Genomic DNA, 19,283 nt, shown 5'->3' on the forward strand with positions numbered 1-19,283 from the left:
TGATAACGTCCCGTTAGTGAGGATTAACGACGTTGGTGACAGAATTATTCCCAACGCGGACTGCAGACCAGCACTGATACTGGCGGCACACGAGGGGTTGGCGTCAGCCCACGCCGGTGTGTCCGCTACTATATCTCTGTTACAACAACGTTACTGGTGGTTTGGTTTATATAAACAAGCGCGCGCTTATGTTCTCGATTGTGACATTTGCCAACAGATTAAACCTTCTACTGTTGCGCGCCCACCACAAACACAGTTGTACATATCTAATAAGCCATTTGGGTGTGTTTATTTAGATCACTGCGGTCCTTTTTCTTCTGATACTGCGTACAAGTACATCTTGGTTGCAATGGATTCGTGCACACGTTTTCTATGGGTATGGCCACAAAGGAGTGCTGACTCGCGGACTGTCATCAGGGATTTGCGTGTCTTTGTGGGAACTTTTGCGTGTGGTACCTTCCATTCTGATCAGGGCCCTGCGTTCGCCTCTAAGGCTTACAAGGAGGCTATGAGAAATTTGGGGGTCCTAGTCAAATTTTCGTCCCCCTACTGACCTGAGGGTAATAGTGTGGTGGAGCGAATGAACCGTGACTTAAAGCAATCATTGACAGCACGTGTTTTAGGCACAGGCCGGAACTGGCTAGCCCATTTGTATAACGTCCAACGTGCACTTAATAATCTCCCTAGAAGGTCTCTGGGTGGGCGGACCCCGTACATGATGCTCTTCGGAATCAGAATGTTTTTTCCGGACCTTGATGGTCTAGACATGGCGGCGTCGACCGCACCCTTTGACGTAGATGATCACTGTGCTGTTTTGCAGACTCTACAAGAAGCCAGAGACACTCTTTCGAAGGAACACTTGCCCTCCACGTCTGAAGCTGAGGTTCAGATACCGGTAGTCGGCTGGCTACCCCGAGTTGGAGACCTGGTCCGTGAGAAGGTGGAGAACAAGAAGGAGTTTGGCCCCTCTTATCGTGCACCGGTTCCAGTGCTTGGAGTGCATCGTACAAGAACAGTCATTTTACCTCCACTTCCTGGTCGAAAAGACAACAGGTACATCTCTATTGACAATGTCAAACTTCAGCAAGTGGCCGATACTTCTTAGTCTGACTCCAGCAGTTTCATGCCAGACGATGCAAAGAAATTCAATGTTGGTTCCTGCTTCTAACACCTTGTCTGATGTTGCCATCGAGATGCAATCAGTTACTGATCCCTTGTTACTACCACCGGCTGGTGGTTTGCCCGAAGAGACTGAGTATGCTTATCCTACACAGGGTCACTCACCTGTTTTACAATCTACGGCGCTTGACCAGTCCCGTTTCTCCTTTGACACTAACTCGTTGCCCTCAACTCCCCCATCGAACATTGTTGTTTTTGCAAGCTGGTTTAAAAGACATTTTTTGATAACCCCTTGGACATACATCTGGTTGTTGCTTTTCAGTATTTTTTTGTTTATGTCCATTGGATTTGTAATAGTTTTTTTCCGTTTGGTGGATGGCCACTATCTCAAAGAGAGATCAACAATTAGACTTATCAATGGAACTTTGGCCCCCCACTCCTCGTCCCACATCATGAAAAGGGACCAGACTTTTGTGAATATTACTGCCTGGCCCGTCTTGGATGGAATCGCGTGGGATGCTGTTAAATTCCAAATTCATGGGCCTACAGAGGTCATTAATGTACCTAATGTATTTCGTGTTTCTATGGGTGATGTGGTTAAGCAGAACATACGTTCTGATGATTGGGATGTACACGCCATTGAGGCACTGTTTTCAGATTTGAAATATTATGCCGCTTTTGATGCTGAAGATTTATATGAAAATGCGGCTAATTATGCGGAACAGTATTGTTTTCAGCATTATGGCAATCACTTCCTGCATAAAGCGAATACATTTAGAAATTTTGTAAATTTTACCCAATGGGAACACTGTCCCACTCCCTCTTTCGGCAGTTCACCTACATTAGTTGATAAGTATACTTATTTTACCGATTTCAGTGTTTCCGACCCGGCATCCTTTTATTTTAAGGTTCTGCCTGAGTCTGCCTCAAAGGTTAGACTGACACACACCAAGTTACTTTATTCTAAGTCCTTTATGGACGAGTTGTCAATCAAAGGCTATGATCTATGGAAGGCTACTATTGATCTTAAGTCGGTTTGGGGTTCCAAACCGTGGCAGGTTCAGGGAACTGAAGCTTTGCATCGTGCCTGTCTTGTACCAAATCATATGTTGTTTTTAAATTCAACCATCTTCCAAACCACCTGTTTCGGATTGGCCACTTCTAAACAACTAAAGTCACCTTCTGTGCCGGATCTGGGTGCTTACCCCAATTGGAGTAACCACACAGATCTGTCCCTTCCTGCTTTGCAGTCATTGGTTTCCAATACGTCTTTCAATATTTCGAAATTTAGTAGTGATGGATGGTTGGTTTGGCAAAGCAGTTCTGATACCTGTCAACGTCGTTTTCTAGGTCTGAAACCGGGGTATACTCAGCAAAAAGTGGACCCTTGGTTTTAGTCGGCACATACAGTAACTACAAACTCTGTAGGAAAATTATGTCAATCCTGGCTGCGACATTCCACCTTGGCATCTGTCAAAGTTCATTTATCAAGATTACATGACAAAATAGATTTGAATGATTTTGTTAAAGGACCTGTGGGTGGCAGATCCAAAAGGTGGGCGTATGCTATTTACAACGAAGTATGGAAACTATCGCAAATTGAGGCAGCTTCACGATTGAGAGCTATTGATCAGGCTAATATGGAAAAGGTATTAGCAGTTATTGATAACAGCATTAGCACTCTTTCTTCCCGTATTTATACATTGGACAATATTGTTTCTTCAATTGTTGATATTGTGCATGATGATGTGTCTGTATTGTATCATAGTCAAAACCAGTTGCGTTCTGTTATGCAGTTTGCATGGACATTACAAACGTTAAAGGCGGGGAAGGTCCCCTGGGACTATTTGAATACAACATCTTTATTTCTTCCCTTTAACCTTACTGAAAAGCAGCAGTTCATGTCCATGAAGGATGCTACATATTCATTATTACATATTGAAAAGTTAGAGCCGTTACCTTTCTCTGTGGCGGAATTGGATTCAGCCGTGTGGTTATTACATGGATTGATCACTCTCCCGTTCGCGCTTTTCAAGTTTACGTCTTGTATGAAACACTATGCTCTGGGTAGATACGAACAGCTGGGTACCGCTTTCATACATGAGGTTTGGTCCCTCCCTTTTACGTATAGATGTACAAGAGACGGTACTGAGGTTTATCTGAAAGGTGAGGAATGTACAACGACACCTGACCATTCTGTAGTATGTAGGCACATTCAGTTGCACGGTGCATGCAATGTACAAGCCCCGAATTTGGCCTGCGTCCTGAAAGGTATCCCAGTGCCAGTGATTACGCCATCTTTCACGCTGCTTGCAAACGGTAGTTATTTAATTTTGAACAATGAAGCTTGCTGCGGGATATTAGTGGGAATCCCATATATAGTAACTGTATCACAGAGAGTTGTCTGCTGCAATAATGTTCTATTTCCACCCCCGCATGGGCGGCTGGATGTTTCCATCTGGCCTTCGATTCCGACCTTGAAAGCAGAGTTCAACAAGATGAGCAGAATAAGGGCTCTTTTGTCCCAAAAGGAGGTGCCATTGACTTCCTCCCGTGAAACATTTGTCCTTCAAGTGGCTAATACGCGCACTGAGGTACAGGCGCTTTTAAATACTGACCTCCCCCTGCATTTTGGAGCTTTTATCCAAACAATTTTCAATGCCTCGTCCACAACCGGCCTGGCTCATTTTTTTAAACTTGTGGGCTCAGGCCTCGTGACCTCTTTCTAAACTATTTTTGGTGTGATTCCGGAATTTTTTCATTCTATTTTCTCGAGCGTCTTTGGAGGTGTCCCGCTGATTTTAGCGCTTGTGGCAGGAGTGCTGCTTTTACTTTTCATACTGCAAAATTGCTGCTCTTTATGTGCCACACGACAACCTGTCCCGTCTGCATCTTCTTCGTGACAGGATGCTTGAATATTATGGTACGCTGCCGTTGGCGACTTTGAGCCTGGCGTATGGATTATCCTTCCGGTATTCCTACTTCACCTGCGTACAACCTGTCTTTCACTGCCTAGATTGTCCCTTTGAATGGCCTCTGGATTTGTGCTTAACCAACACGGTGTCTCCGGTGCCGGATTATGATCGACTGATGAGGCCCTTAGTGTCTCACGAGTTTGCCTGTTCTGGTGTTCGGATTATGGCCTGTGGTGCGGCGCATGGTATCCAGGGTTATTGCGACATCGCAACGGCTGCCTATGATTTCTTGGATATGAGCTATCTGGAGGAACAATTCGGTTGCCCTCTGATCGTGCTAGAGGCTCTGCTTATTGAAGAACATGTATGTTCCTTTTCCTTGATTAATTGGATGGCTGAAACTTTTCGTGGCTCTGCAAACGATTTTTTGTTGGAAGCAGTTGCCACGTATGCTGCATACACGTTCATGGATTGAGTGAACTGTGGTCCACTATGTTTTTTGCTGCCGTGTCTTTCCCTGTGCCTTTGGACTGCTGCTCAAAGCAACATTTTTTATTTTTTCCCATCACACGTTTGAGGTTTTTTGATTTTTTCTCCCCTTTTCATTTTTCGTTTTTTCGGCTTTTGCCTGAACTATAACTTGTTTTTTAATTGAATACGCCTTGTTCTGCTCTGTCGAAACTGAACTCTGCGTTCTCTATTTTCTTGCCTATTGAATAGTGCTTCGATCAAGGGGGCATGTAGTGAGGACTCCCTTAATACGTACATACATTGTTAAGTTAGCACAACCACGTTAGATGTTAGAAAGCCATCTTGCTGCTTTTGCGCACGACACTGCGTTTACATGTTATTGCTTAAACAAACTGCTGACTCGAGTTTTGCCTCACACGAAAGCAATCTGTTGTTACCATCCCGAGCTCTGCGCAGCGACCTTGGTCTGTACATGGCGTGACAAAACAGTCTGGGTTGTTAGACAATGCATGTTTTCCACTCTAGGTTGATCGACCCACTATTTAGCCATAACACACGGGCAGCTGCAAATACCTGAAAGTTGGTGCTTTTAATATCACAGACATCATGTTTATTATTCAGACCGAAGACGAGCCTTCCTGCGAGAAGACTCCTGATGCTCCTGTGATGTGATTTCACTAAGCTGATCTTTGAGGTATGGGGTCCCCTATTCAAGCCTAAGAGACCTTCTATTAGCATAATAATAATATTAGCTTCTTAATAAAGGGAAGGTGGTAGTATCCACTGTCATTATAACATGATAACCCCTTTTATATTCTATGGTATTGTAACGATGCTGATGGTTTTGATTTTAATCATTTGTCTGCTTGTATTAGCCAAAGTACTGCATCTTAGGACACTTGGTCTATAAAAATAAACTCTTTTTATTTTCACCGTGTCTCTGTTGATTCTTGTTGTGGACTGATGTGAGAATAATATACGAACAGGTATTTCCGATTCCCACCATTCCTGAGAGTACACTAAGTAGCTTGTTCTGGGTTGTCTTTTCATTGGGAACTCTGAGCCGAATCTCGGATAACGAATGGGACACTTATGCTAGCCGGATACTGGGTTCTGGGTTCTGAGGTGAGTTTCTGGTACACCACAATTCACTGAGGTCCTGGGGTTCTACGCATAGTTCTGTGTATAAGCAGAATCCCTGCAACAACCTAAACCCTAAAACACCAGCCGCAGAACGACCACCTACACTGCCTGAACACCACTGCACTGCCCTAAACCCTAAAACACCAGACCCAGCATGACCCCTCACTCTGCTCAAACACCACTGCACTGCCCTAATCCCTGAAACACCACACCCAGCTCAACCCCCTACACTGCCTGAACACCAGTGCTCTGCCCTAAACCCTGAAACACCACCCCCATGAAGACCCCCTACACTGCTCAAAAACCAATGCACTGCCCTAATCCTGAAACACCACCCCCAGCAAGACCCCCTACACTGTCCAAACACCACTGCACTGCCATAAACCCTGAAACACCAGCCCCAACACGACCCGCTACACTGCCTGAACATCACTGCACTGCCCTAAACTCTGAAACACCAGCCCGAGCACGATCCCCTACACTGCCTGAACACCACTGCCTTGCCCTAAACTCTGAAACACCAGTCCCAGCACGATCCCCTACACTGCCTGAACACCACTGCACTGCCAGGAACCCTGAAACACCACCCTCAGCAAGACCCCCTACACTGCCTGAACTCCACTGCACTGCCCTAAACCCTGAAACTCCACCCCAGCAAGACACATACACTGCTCGAATACGCCTGTACTGCCCTAAACTCTGAAACACCACCCCCAGCAAAACCCCCTATACTACCTGAACACCACTGCACTGCCCTAAACAATAAAACACCAGCCGCAGAACGACCCCCTACACTGCCCAAACACAACTGCACTTCCCTAAACCATAAAACACCAGCTCCAGCACTTCCCTCTAGACTACCAGAACACCACTGCACTGACCTAAACCCTAAAACACCAGCCGCAGAACGACCCCCTACACTGCCTGAACACCACTGCACTACCCTAAACGCTAAAACACCAACCCCAGCATGACCCCTCACTGTCCAAATACCACTGCACTGCCCTAAACCCTGAAACACCAAACCCAGCACAACCCTCTACACTGCCCAAACACAACTGCACTTCCCTAAACCATAAAACACCAGCTCCAGCACTTCCCTCTAGACTGCCAGAACACCACTGCACTGACCTAAACCCTAAAACACCAGCTGCAGAATGACCCCCTACACTTCCTGAACACCACTGCACTACCCTAAACCCTAAAACACCAGCCCCAGCATGACCTCCTATACTGCCAAAACACAACTGCACTTCCCTAAACCATAAAACACCAGCTCCAGCACTTCCCTCTACACTGCCAGAACACCAATACACTGACCTAAACCCTAAAACACCAGCCGCAGAACGACCCCCTACACTGCCTGAACACCACTGCACTGCCCTAATCCCTGAAACATCAGCCCCAGCATGACCCCACACTCTGCCCAAATACCACTGCACTGCCCTAAACCCTGAAACACCACACCCAGCACAACCCCCTACACTACCTGAACACCACTGCTCTGCCCTAAACCCTGAAACACCACCCCCATGAAGACCCCCTACACTGCTCAAAAACCAATGCACTGCCCTAACTTTGAAACACCACCACCAGCAAGACCCCCTACACGGCCCAAACACCACTGCACTGCCCTACACCCTGAAACACCTCCCCCTGCACAACCCCCTACAGATCCCAAACACCACTGCACTGGCCTAAACCCTGAAACACCAGCCCCAACACGACCCCCTACACTGCCTGAACACCACTGCACTGCCCTAAACTCTGAAACACCAGCCCCAGCACGATCCCCTACACTGCCTGAACACCACTGCACTGCCCTGAACCCTGAAACACCACCCTCAGTAAGACCCCCGACACTGCCTGAACACCACTGCACTGCCCTGAACACTGAAACACCACCCTCAGTAAAACCCCCTACACTGCCTGAACACCACTGCCTGAAACCCTGAAACACCACCCCCAGCAAGACCCCCTACACTGCCCGAACACCACTGCCTTAAACCCTGAAACAAAACCCCCTGCAAGACCCCCTAAACTGCACGAGCAGCACTGCACCACTGCCCTAAACCCTGAAACACCACACCCAGCAAGACCCCTAAACTGCTCGAACACCACTGCCCTAAACCCTGAAACACCACATCCGGCAAGACTGGCTACACTGCCCAAACACCACTGCACTGCCCTAAACAGTAAAACACCACCCACAGTATGATCCCCTACACTACCCGAACACCACTGCACTGCCCTAAACCTTAAAACATCAGCCGCAGAACAACTCCCTACACTGCCTGCACACCACTGCACTGCCCTAAACCCTAAGACACCAGCCCCAGCACGACCCCTCACACTGCCCAAACACCACTGCAGAGCCCTAAACCCTGAAACACCACACCCAGCACAACCCCCTACACTGCCCGAATACCACTGCTCTTCCCTAAACCCTGAAACACGACCCCCATGAAGACCCCCTACACTGCTCAAAAACCGATGTACTGCCCTAAACCCTGAAACACCTGATCAAGCATGACCCCATACACTGCACGAACACCATTGCACTTCCCTAAACCTTGAAACACCAGCCTCAGCATGACACCCTACACTGCTCGAACACCACTGTACTGCCCTAACTTCTAAATCACCACCCCCAGCAAAACCCCTACACTGCCTGAACACCACTGCACTGCCCTAAACAGTAAAACACCACCCCCAGCACGACTCCCTACAATACCCGAACACCACTGCACTACCCTAAACCCTAAAACACCACCCCCAGCATGACCTCCTATACTGCCAAAACACAACTGCACTTCCCTAAACCATAAAACACCAGCTCCAGCACTTCCCTCTACACTGCCAGAACACCACTGCACTGACCAAAACCCTAACACACCAGCCGCAGAACAACCCCCTACACTGCCTAAACACCACTGCACTGCCCTAGACTCTGAAACACCAGCCCCAGCACGATCCCCTACACTGCCTGAACTCCACTGCACTACCCTAAACTCTGAAACACCACCCCCAGCAAAACCCCCTACACTGACCGAACACCACTGCACTGCCCTAAACTCTGAAACACCAACCCCAGCACGATCCCCTACACTGCATGAACACCACTGCACTACCCTGAACCCTGAAACACCACCCTCAGCAAGACCCCCTACACTGCCTGAACACCACTGCCTTAAACCCGTGAAACACAACCCCCTGCAAGACCCCCTACACTGCACGAGTAGCACAACACCACTGCCCTAAACCCTGAAACACCACACCCAGCAAGACCCCCTACACTGCTCGAACATCACTGCCCTAAGCCCTGAAACACCACAGCCTGCAAGACTGTCTACACTGCCCGAACACCTTTGCACTGCCCTAAACAGTAAAACACCACCCCCAGCACGACCCTGTACACTACCCGAACACCACTGCACTGCACTACCCTAAACCCTAAAACACCACCCCCAGCACAACCCCCTATACTGCCCAAACACAACTGCACTTCCCTAAACCATAAAACACCAGCCCCAGCACTTCCCCCTATACTGCCAGAACACCACTGCACTGCCCTAAACCCTAAAACGCCAGCCGCAAAACAACCCCCTACATAGCCTGAACACCACTGCACTGCCCTAAACCCTAAAACACCAGCCCCAGCGCGACCCCTCACACTGCCCAAACACCACTGCACTGCCCTAAACCCTGAAACACCACACCCAGAACAACGCCCTACATTGTCCGAACACCACTGCTCTGCCCTAAACCCTGAAACACCACCCCCATGAAGACCGCCTACACTGCTCAAAAACCAATGCACTGCCCTAACCCTGAAACACCACCCCCAACAAGACCCCCTACACTGCCCGAACACCACTGCACTGCCCTAAACCCTGAAACACCACCCCTAGCAAGAACCCCTACATTGCCCGAATACCACTGCTCTAAACCCTGAAACACCACCCCCAGCAATACCCTTTACACTGCCCGAACACCACTGCCCTAAACCCTAAAACAACACCCTCTGCAAGACCCCCTACACTGCCTGAACACCACTGCACCACTGCCCTAAAGCCTGAAACACCACCCCCAGAAAGATCCCCTACACTGCCCGAACACCACTGCACTGCCCTAAACTCTGAAACACCACCCCAGGACGATCGCCTACACTGCCTGAACACCACTGCACTGTCCTGAACCCTGAAACACCACCCACTGCAAGACCCCTACACTGCCTGAACACCACTGCACCACTGCCCTAAATCCTGAAACACCGCCCCCAGAAAGACCCCCTACACTGCCTAAACACCACTGCCCTAAACCCTATAACACCACACCCTGCAAGAAGCCTACACTGCCCGAACACCACTGCACATCCCTAAACCCTAAAACACCACCCCCTGCTTGAACCCCTATACTGCACGAATACCATTGCACTGCCCTAAATCCTGTAACACCAGCACCCTACAAGTCCCAACACTGCCTAAACATCAGTGGACTGCCCTAAACCCTGAAACACCAGCCTCAGCACGACCCCCTACACTGCCTGAACACCACTGCACTGCCCTAAATCCTAAAACACCACCCTCAGCAAGAACCCCTACACTGCCCAAAAACCACTGCCCTAAACCCTGAAACACCACTCCCAGCAAGACCCCCAACACTGCCCGAACACCACTGCCCTAAATCCTGAAACACCACACCCTGCAAGACTGCCTACACTGCCCGAACACCACTGCACTGCCCTAAACCGTAAAATTCCACCCCTGCACAACCCCCTATACTGTCCGAACACCACTGCACTGCCCTAAACCTTGAAACCCCACCCCCAGTATGATCCCCAAAACTGTACGAACACCACTACACTGCCCTAAACCCTGACACACCACCCCCAGCATGACCCCCTACACTGCCTGAACACCACTGCTTTGCCCTAAACCCTGAAACACCACCCCCAGCATGACCCCCTAAACTGCCCGAACACCTCCTCACTGCCCTAAAGCCTGAAAAACCAGCCGCAGCATGACCCCCTACACTACCTGAACACCACTGAGCTGCCCTAAACCCTAAAACACCAGCCCCAGCAAAACCCCCTACACTCTCCGAACACCACTGCTCTGCCCTAAACCCTGAAACACCAGCCCAAGGAAGACCCCCTACACTGCCCAAACACCACTGCACTGCCCTAAACCCTGAAACAACATCCCCTGTTCATCACCCTACACTGCCCAAACACAACTGCTCTGACCGAAACCCTAAATTACCACCCCTAGCATGACCACCAACACTGTCCAAACACCTCTGCTCTGCCATAAACTCTGAAACACCACCCCAACATGATTGCCTACACTGCCTGAACACCACTGCACTGTCCTGAACCCTGAAACACCACCCCCAGCACAACTCCCTATACTGCCTAAACACAACTGCACTTCCCTAAACCATAAAACACCAGCCCCAGCACTTCTACCTACACTGCCAAACACCACTGCACTGCCCTAAAACCTAAAACACCACCCGCAGAACAAATCCCTACACAACCTGAACACCACTGCACTGCCCTAAACCCTAAAACACCAGCCCAAGCACGACCCCTCACACTGCCCAAACACCACTGCACTGTCCTAAACCCTGAAACTCCACACCCAGCACAACCGCCTACACTGCCCGAACACCACTGCTCTGCCCTAAACCCTGTAACACCATCCCCATGAAGACCCCCTACCCTGCTCAAAGACCAATGCACTGCTCTAACCCTGAAACACCACCCCCAACAAGACCCCCTACACTGCCCAAACACCACTGCACTGCCCTAAACCCTGAAACACCACCCCCTGTACAACCCCCTACACTGCCCGAACAACACTGCACTGGCTTAAACCCTGAAACACCACCCCCAGCATGACCCCTTATACTGCCCGAACACCACTGCACTGCCCTAAACCCTGAAACACCAGCCCCAGCACGACCCACTACACTGCCTGAACACAACTGCACTGCCCTAAACTCTGAAACACCAGCCACAGCATGATCCCCTATACTGCCTGAACACCACTGCACTGCCCTAAACCCTGAAACACCAACCCCAGCAAGACCCCCTACACTGCCTGAACACCACTGCCCTAAACGCTGAAACACCGACCCCAGCAAGACCCCCTACACTGCCCGAACACCACTGCCTTAAACCCTGAAACACAACCCCCTGCAAGACCCCCTACACAGCAGGAGCAGCACTGCACCACTGCCCTAAACCTTGAAACACCACCCCCAGCAAGACCCCCTACAGTGCCCGAACACCACTGCCCTAAACCCTGAAACACCACACCCTACAAGACTGCCTACACTGCCCTAACACCACTGCACTGCCCTAAACCCTGACACACCAGCCCCGCACAACACTGCACACTGCACGAACACCACTGCAATGCCATAACCCCTGAAACACCAGCCCATGCACGACCCCCCACACTCTCCGAACACCACTGCACAGCCCTAAACCCAGAAACACCAGCCCCTGCATGACCCCTTACACTGCCCAAACACCTCTGCACTAACCTAAACCCTGAAACACCAGATGCCGCACAACCCCCCACACTGCCCAAACACAAATGCACTGCCCTACACCGTGAAACACCAGCCCCACATGACTCCCCACACTGCCCAAACACCACTGCACTGCCCTAAACCCTAAAACACCAGCCCCCACACGAGTCTCTACACTGGCCAAACACCAGTGCACGGCCCTAAACCCTGAAACACCATCCCCAGCACGTCCCCCCACACTGCCCGAACACAACTGCACTGCCCTAAACCCTGAAACACCACCCCTAGCAAGAACCCCTAATTGCACGAATACCACTGCCCTAAACCCTGAAACACCCCACCCAGCAATACCCCCTACAGTCTGAACACCACTGCTCTGACCTAAACCCTGAAACACTACCCCCAGCAATACCCCCTACACTGCCCGAACACCACTGCCCTAAACCCTGAAACACCACCCACTGCAAGACCCCCCTACACTGTCCGAACACCACTGCACCACTGCCCTAAAGCCTGAAACCCCACCCCCAGAAAGACCCCCTACACTGCCTGAACACCACTGCCCTAAATCCTGAAACACCACACCCTGCAAGACTGCCTACACTGCCCGAACACCACTGCACTGCCCTAAACCCTCAAATACCACCCCTGCACGACCCCCTATACTGCCCGAACACCACTGCACTGCCCTAAACCTTGAAACACCACCCCCAGTATGACCCCCAAAACTGCATGAACACCACTACACTGCCCTAAACCCTGAAACACCACCCCCAGCATGACCCCCTACACTGCCTGAACACCACAGCTCTGCCCTAAACCCTGAAACACCACCCCCAGCATGACCCCCTAAACTGCCCGAACACCTCCTCACTGCCCTAAAGCCTGAAAAACCAGCTGCATCATGACCCCCTACACTACCTGAACACCACTGAGCTGCCCTAAACCCTAAAACACCAGCCCCAGCAAAACCCCCTACACTCTCCGAACACCACTGCTCTGCCCTAAACCCTGAAATACCAGCCCCAGGAAGACCCCCTACACTGCCCAAACACCACTGCACTGCCCCAAACCCTGAAACAACACCCCCTGTTCAACCCTCTACACTGCCCAAACACCACTGCTCTGACCGAAACCCTGAATTACGACCCCTAGCATGACCGCCAACACTGTCCAAACACCTCTGCTCTGCCATAAACTCTGAAACACCACCCCATCACGATTGCCTACACTGCCTGAACACCACTGCACTGTCCTGAACCCTGAAACACCACCCCCAGCACGACCCCCTATACTGCCTAAACACAACTGCACTTCCCTAAACCATAAAACACCAGCCCCAGAGCTTCCACCTACACTGCCAGAACACCACTGCACTGACCCAAAACCTAAAACACCAGCCGCAGAACAACTCCATACACAACCTGAACACCACTGCACTGCACTAAACCTTAAAACACCAGCCCAAGCACGACCCCTCACACTGCCCAAACACTACTGCACTGCCCTAAACCCTGAAACACCACACCCAGCACAACCCCCTACACTGTCCGAACACCACTGCTCCGCCCTAAACCCTGTAACACCACCCCCATGAAGACCCCCTACCCTGCTCAAAGACCAATGCACTGCTCTAACCCTGAAACACCACCCCCAACAAGACCCCTAAACTGCCCAAACACCACTGCACTGCCAAAAACCCTGAAACACCAACCCCAGCAAGACCCCCTACACTGCCTGAACACCACTGCCCTAAACCCTGAAACACCACCCCCAGCAAGACCCCCTACACTGCCCGAACACCACTGCCTTAAACCCTGAAACACAACGCCCTGCAAGACCCCCTACACAGCATGAGCAGCACTGCACCACTGCCCTAAACCTTGAAACACCACCCCCAGCAAGACTCCCTACAGTGCCCAAACACCACTGCCCTAAACCCTGAAACACCACACCCTACAAGACTGCCTATACTGCCCGAACACCACTGCACTGCCCTAAACCCTGACACACCAGCCCCGCACAACACCGCACACTGCCCAAACACCACTGCAATGGCATAACCCCTGAAACACCATCCCCAGCACGACCCCCGACACTCTCCGAACACCACTGCACAGCCCTAAACCCTGAAACACCAGCCCCTGCATGACCCCTTACACTGCCCAAACACCTCTGCTCTATACCTAAACCCTGAAACGCAAGATGCTGCACAACCCCCCACACTGCCCAAACACCAATGCACTGCCCTACACCGTGAAACACCAGCCCCGCATGACTCCCCACACTGCCCAAACACCACTGCACTGCCCTAAACCCTAAAACACCAGCCCCCACACGAGTCCCTACACTGGCCAAACACCAGTGCACTGCCCTAAACCCTGAAACACCATCCCCAGCACGTCCCCCTACACTGCCCGAACACAACTGCACTGCCCTAAACCCTGAAATACCACCCCTAGCAAGAACCCCTACATTGCCCAAATACCACTGCCCTAAACCCTGAAACACCCCACCCAGCAATACCCCCTACACAGTCTGAACACTACTGCTCTGACCTAAACCCTGAAACACCACCCCCAGCAATTACCCCAACACTGCCCGAACACCACTGCCCTAAACCCTGAAACACTACCCACTGCAAGACCCCCCCTACACTGTCCGAACACCACTGCACCACTGCCCTAAAGCCTGAAACCCCACCCCCAGAAAGACCCCCTACACTGCCTGAACACCACTGCCCTAAATCCTGAAACACCACACCCTGCAAGACTTCCTACACTGCCCAAACACCACTGCACTGCCCTAAACCCTGAAATACCACCCCTGCACGACCCCTATACTGCCCGAACACCACTGCACTGCCCTAAACCTTGAAACACCACCCCCAGTATGACCCCCAAAACTGCACGAACACCACTACACTGCCCTAAACCCTGAAACACCACCCCCAGCATGACCCCCTACACTGCCTGAACACCACAGCTCTGCCCTAAACCCTGAAACACCACCCCCAGCATGACCCCCTAAACTGCTCGAACACCTCCTCACTGCCCTAAAGCCTGAAACACCAGCTGCAGCATGACCCCCTACACTACCTGAACACCACTGATCTGCCCTAAACCCTAAAACACCAGCCCCAGCAAAACCCCCTACACTCTCCGAACACCACTGCTCTGCCCTAAACCCTGAAACACCAGCCCCAGGAAGACCCCCTACACTGCCCAAACACCACTGCACTGCCCTAAACCCTGAAACACCACCCCCAGCAAGACCCCCTACAGTGCCCGAACACCACTGCCCTAAACCCTGAAACACCACACCCTACAAGACTGCCTACACTGCCCTAACACCACTGCACTGCCCTAAACCCTGACACACCAGCCCCGCACAACACTGCACACTGCACGAACACCACTGCAATGCCATAACCCCTGAAACACCAGCCCATGCACGACCCCCCACACTCTCCGAACACCACTGCACAGCCCTAAACCCAGAAACACCAGCCCCTGCATGACCCCTTACACTGCCCAAACACCTCTGCACTAACCTAAACCCTGAAACACCAGATGCCGCACAACCCCCCACACTGCCCAAACACAAATGCACTGCCCTACACCGTGAAACACCAGCCCCACATGACTCCCCACACTGCCCAAACACCACTGCACTGCCCTAAACCCTAAAACACCAGCCCCCACACGAGTCTCTACACTGGCCAAACACCAGTGCACGGCCCTAAACCCTGAAACACCATCCCCAGCACGTCCCCCCACACTGCCCGAACACAACTGCACTGCCCTAAACCCTGAAACACCACCCCTAGCAAGAACCCCTAATTGCACGAATACCACTGCCCTAAACCCTGAAACACCCCACCCAGCAATACCCCCTACAGTCTGAACACCACTGCTCTGACCTAAACCCTGAAACACTACCCCCAGCAATACCCCCTACACTGCCCGAACACCACTGCCCTAAACCCTGAAACACCACCCACTGCAAGACCCCCCTACACTGTCCGAACACCACTGCACCACTGCCCTAAAGCCTGAAACCCCACCCCCAGAAAGACCCCCTACACTGCCTGAACACCACTGCCCTAAATCCTGAAACACCACACCCTGCAAGACTGCCTACACTGCCCGAACACCACTGCACTGCCCTAAACCCTCAAATACCACCCCTGCACGACCCCCTATACTGCCCGAACACCACTGCACTGCCCTAAACCTTGAAACACCACCCCCAGTATGACCCCCAAAACTGCATGAACACCACTACACTGCCCTAAACCCTGAAACACCACCCCCAGCATGACCCCCTACACTGCCTGAACACCACAGCTCTGCCCTAAACCCTGAAACACCACCCCCAGCATGACCCCCTAAACTGCCCGAACACCTCCTCACTGCCCTAAAGCCTGAAAAACCAGCTGCATCATGACCCCCTACACTACCTGAACACCACTGAGCTGCCCTAAACCCTAAAACACCAGCCCCAGCAAAACCCCCTACACTCTCCGAACACCACTGCTCTGCCCTAAACCCTGAAATACCAGCCCCAGGAAGACCCCCTACACTGCCCAAACACCACTGCACTGCCCCAAACCCTGAAACAACACCCCCTGTTCAACCCTCTACACTGCCCAAACACCACTGCTCTGACCGAAACCCTGAATTACGACCCCTAGCATGACCGCCAACACTGTCCAAACACCTCTGCTCTGCCATAAACTCTGAAACACCACCCCATCACGATTGCCTACACTGCCTGAACACCACTGCACTGTCCTGAACCCTGAAACACCACCCCCAGCACGACCCCCTATACTGCCTAAACACAACTGCACTTCCCTAAACCATAAAACACCAGCCCCAGAGCTTCCACCTACACTGCCAGAACACCACTGCACTGACCCAAAACCTAAAACACCAGCCGCAGAACAACTCCATACACAACCTGAACACCACTGCACTGCACTAAACCTTAAAACACCAGCCCAAGCACGACCCCTCACACTGCCCAAACACTACTGCACTGCCCTAAACCCTGAAACACCACACCCAGCACAACCCCCTACACTGTCCGAACACCACTGCTCCGCCCTAAACCCTGTAACACCACCCCCATGAAGACCCCCTACCCTGCTCAAAGACCAATGCACTGCTCTAACCCTGAAACACCACCCCCAACAAGACCCCTAAACTGCCCAAACACCACTGCACTGCCAAAAACCCTGAAACACCAACCCCAGCAAGACCCCCTACACTGCCTGAACACCACTGCCCTAAACCCTGAAACACCACCCCCAGCAAGACCCCCTACACTGCCCGAACACCACTGCCTTAAACCCTGAAACACAACGCCCTGCAAGACCCCCTACACAGCATGAGCAGCACTGCACCACTGCCCTAAACCTTGAAACACCACCCCCAGCAAGACTCCCTACAGTGCCCAAACACCACTGCCCTAAACCCTGAAACACCACACCCTACAAGACTGCCTATACTGCCCGAACACCACTGCACTGCCCTAAACCCTGACACACCAGCCCCGCACAACACCGCACACTGCCCAAACACCACTGCAATGGCATAACCCCTGAAACACCATCCCCAGCACGACCCCCGACACTCTCCGAACACCACTGCACAGCCCTAAACCCTGAAACACCAGCCCCTGCATGACCCCTTACACTGCCCAAACACCTCTGCTCTATACCTAAACCCTGAAACGCAAGATGCTGCACAACCCCCCACACTGCCCAAACACCAATGCACTGCCCTACACCGTGAAACACCAGCCCCGCATGACTCCCCACACTGCCCAAACACCACTGCACTGCCCTAAACCCTAAAACACCAGCCCCCACACGAGTCCCTACACTGGCCAAACACCAGTGCACTGCCCTAAACCCTGAAACACCATCCCCAGCACGTCCCCCTACACTGCCCGAACACAACTGCACTGCCCTAAACCCTGAAATACCACATCTAGCAAGAACCCCTACATTGCCCAAATACCACTGCCCTAAACCCTGAAACACCCCACCCAGCAATACCCCCTACACAGTCTGAACACTACTGCTCTGACCTAAACCCTGAAACACCACCCCCAGCAATTACCCCAACACTGCCCGAACACCACTGCCCTAAACCCTGAAACACTACCCACTGCAAGACCCCCCCTACACTGTCCGAACACCACTGCACCACTGCCCTAAAGCCTGAAACCCCACCCCCAGAAAGACCCCCTACACTGCCTGAACACCACTGCCCTAAATCTTGAAACACCACACCCTGCAAGACTTCCTACACTGCCCAAACACCACTGCACTGCCCTAAACCCTGAAATACCACCCCTGCACGACCCCTATACTGCCCGAACACCACTGCACTGCCCTAAACCTTGAAACACCACCCCCAGTATGACCCCCAAAACTGCACGAACACCACTACACTGCCCTAAACCCTGAAACACCACCCCCAGCATGACCCCCTACACTGCCTGAACACCACAGCTCTGCCCTAAACCCTGAAACACCACCCCCAGCATGACCCCCTAAACTGCTCGAACACCTCCTCACTGCCCTAAAGCCTGAAACACCAGCTGCAGCATGACCCCCTACACTACCTGAACACCACTGATCTGCCCTAAACCCTAAAACACCAGCCCCAGCAAAACCCCCTACACTCTCCGAACACCACTGCTCTGCCCTAAACCCTGAAACACCAGCCCCAGGAAGACCCCCTACACTGCCCAAACACCACTGCACTGCCCTAAACCCTGAAACAACACCACCTGTTCAACCCCCTACACTGCCCAAACACCACTGCTCTGACCGAAACCCTGAATTACCACCCCTAGCATGACCGCCAACACTGTCGAAACACCTCTGCTGAAGTGTCATAAACTCTGAAACACCACCCCAACACGATTGCCTACACTGCCTGAACACCACTGCACTGTCCTGAACCCTGAAACACCACCCCCAGCACGACCCCCTATACTGCCTAAACACAACTGCACTTCCCTAAACCATAAAACACCAGCCCCAGCACTATCACCTACACTGCCAGAACACCA

Source organism: Triturus cristatus, chromosome 10, assembly GCF_964204655.1.
Source record: "Triturus cristatus chromosome 10, aTriCri1.1, whole genome shotgun sequence".
Lineage (NCBI taxonomy): Eukaryota > Metazoa > Chordata > Amphibia > Caudata > Salamandridae > Triturus > Triturus cristatus.